The 3,121-nt window shown below is 40.3% G+C and overlaps 1 pseudogene; it reads right to left on the bottom strand.

The window, feature by feature from the left end:
• LOC18768955 overlaps positions 603-3,121 on the bottom strand; it is a 7,549-nt pseudogene continuing 5,030 nt past the window's right edge.

Raw genomic sequence — 3,121 nt, 5'->3', positions numbered from 1 at the left:
CATGGATCATTTAATAGACCTCCCATCCAAAGCCACATGTCGCTTTGTCACATAATCTCTGTCAGATAGCATGGACATCAGAACAGGTTATTTAATGTACTCCAGTCCCACATGGGAGAAGGGAGATAAATATCTCCTCCTTAAAATATCTTTGTCTCTCCTTCTCCCCCCTATAAATACCCTTCACCTACATCTTTGTCTCTCCTTGAAAACCCTACATTCATTCTCTCCACCTTACAACCACTTCTGACTTAACCATCGGAGGGAGTTCAACTGGGGCTAACCCCAGTTTGCTCATATAGTGATACTTGTTCAAAGTGTGCAAGTCTTCTATGGAGAGCACCTCAACTCAGAAGATATGGTATAGGCCCTGACTTCAATCCAAGTCCAGTTTATACATTATACGAAAAGGATACGTGGTTTACATCACTTGTATAAAATAAAAAAAGTATTCGTTGAATGAAAATTAATTCAACCATAATTTGGACATATTTCATAGATGATTTAAATTACATGCCTAAGCCTCTCTCTTATTAATTAACGGCGGATGAAACTTCTTCCACAAGTATATGGTTGGTGCATGGTTTTGTTCAAAAGCTTAATTAGTAAGGCCTCTTCCCATTATAATTGCCTGGGGGATCATAGTTGCACCCAATGAAGGTGCTTCCGTTGTTGTACCTTGCTTTTGCACACCCTAGACGAACTGAGTTGCGCCAAACAACCTGAGTATAATGGCCACACACCTTGCCAGGAGCACATGAGTTAGAGTTGTAATGATAGCTGGACTTCTTTGATACAAACATGTTCACGGCTGCCATGGCTGACAAGTCACGGCTGCTCGTCGCTATGTTTTTGCCATAAGGTCCACTGGAGTGCACAAGATTGTAGTCACCAATACGGGAATCGGGGTATCTTTGCGCATGGGCTGCTAAGTTGGGATCCCACGTCAGGAGCGGAACACCCACCTACGCTCGAGCGGCCTTGTGGGCATTGAGGCAGTCTTGGTTGGCATTTTTTGGGTAGGCTCATGGTTGCCAGTTTTGGTAGTTTTGTGATTGTGACAGTCGAGAGTTGTGATAATTGTGGTTGATTTGTGGTGGTGAGTCTTGAGAGTTGTGGGAATTGTGGTAGTTTTGTTGTGGTGGGTTTTAGTAGTTTTGTGGTGGTGAGTCTTGAGAGTGTTGGGACATGTGGTACTTTTGTGGTGGTGAGTCTTGAGAGTGGTGGGACTTGTGGTAGCCTTGTGATGATGAGTTGGAGGAGTATGGTGGAGAGTTTTGGGGGTTTTGGGCATTGTGGTGGTAGCCTTGTGGTGAATTTTTATGGGAATTACGTGGTGTTGTGGCCAGTAGCCGTTGTCTTGTAATGGCGAGTTAAGGTAGTCTGGTGGTGAGTTTTGGGGGTTTTGGGTATTGTGGTAGCCTTTTGGTGAGTCTTTGTAGGCTGGAATTAGTTGGACTAGGGTTAAGCCTAGGAGAAAAACTAGGTCAAACGAATTCTTACATAACCCCAAATTGGCTTGTATGCGCACTGCAAAAAATATCTTGGGTGTGATTGACGAGGAATGAAAGATGGAGCATGGAGTATTTATAAGGGAAATGTTTGAGGGAGTACTATATTTTATCCGTACGGTTGTCACATTATACATAGGTTTGAGAGCCTTTGAGAGAGTAAATGAGAGTAAAATAACAACTTAGGTTACAATTGAAGGGAGCGTTCACTTAAATAGGCAAGGGTTGGGCCTTCCATTGTGGCTTCCTTGTGGGCTTCATGTAAGCTCAGTGAGGCCCAAACCATGGTACAAACATACTCTACATTTAGGGCATGTTTACGTATCAGTAATGGAGAAAGTAAGGAATCAGATAATTTAGGAATCGGGGAACTACTGAATCGGTATGGGAAGAATCATTCCCATTAAGCTGTTTACTAAACATACGAAATTAGTAAAGGAATGGGGTTGATTCCCATTGTTATTGTTTACTAATTTTCATGAATCAGAATCCAAATTAATTTGATTACTAAAATGCCCTACACATTTTCACCACATCACATATATAAAATTCACCCAAAACCAAAAGCTATAGGAAAAGGGGTTTTGAATTAATCAGTAAGAGGGAATCCGTTATCAAAGAAAATTATCAGCAATTTATTCTGAACCAAAAGCTAGACAAGCTAACCTGGCTAAGAAATCTTTGATCAAGTGAGATAAAATTCACAAAAGAAGTCACCTGTGTTGTAACGTTAAGGGTTTGAGTTGTTTGAACTCCTTCTGGCGTGTATTTTTATTTTTTTTAGGGTTTGAGTTATTTTGGAATTATAGTAAAGTGGTAAGGGTATTTTTGGAAGTTAATAAGAGAAAGCAGGAATGGGAATCGTATCGACTAGTCCCCCCTAGTCGATCTGATACCTAGTTTTGAGGGAATGTGATTACGGATTTTGAGGTGGGGCCCACTTATTTTTTCATTCCTGATTGCAAGTAAACGCAGGGGAAGTCAGGAATGGAAATCATTCCCTTTCCTCCCATACCCATTACTGATACGTAAACATGCCCTTACATTGATTTGATACCCATGTGTAAGATCAATACGGCTCCCAAAAAGCATGGCAAAAATTTGGTTAGCATCAAAACACCTCTCATATGGAATTAAAGACTAGTTCATCTTCTTTCTTTCCCTCTGGTCTCTCTTTTTATTATAGTTCATCTTGATCCAATCAGATTACAAATGTGAACTAAATGATTTTTGTTGTACAAAACAAAGCTTAAATGAGTAAATTTATTTTTTTTTTTTTCATTGAGAAGATTGGATTTTATTAACACATCAAGAAAACAGTATACAATGTGACATTATGTATACAAGTGGTCTCATTAAAACCTTTTCGAGGAAAATCCAAAGACAACCTCAAAGGAGGGAAGAGTACCACATATGCTGGACTACAGAAGAGTCAAACATCACCAAAAGTATTAAGACGGTCCCACAACAACGGGGGTGGCTCGTCAAACCAAAAAGATAGATCCTCCTAACTAAGGCTAAAACGTGCAATACGATATGCAACTCCATTAGCAGTCCGGGGAACATAGAGAACAAAACATGACAACATTGAAGCCAAGAGGTGATGGATG

This window comes from Prunus persica, chromosome G8, assembly GCF_000346465.2.
Source record: "Prunus persica cultivar Lovell chromosome G8, Prunus_persica_NCBIv2, whole genome shotgun sequence".
Lineage (NCBI taxonomy): Eukaryota > Viridiplantae > Streptophyta > Magnoliopsida > Rosales > Rosaceae > Prunus > Prunus persica.
Note: the sequence above shows the minus strand (reverse complement) of the source record. Positions and strands in the feature narration are given on the sequence as shown.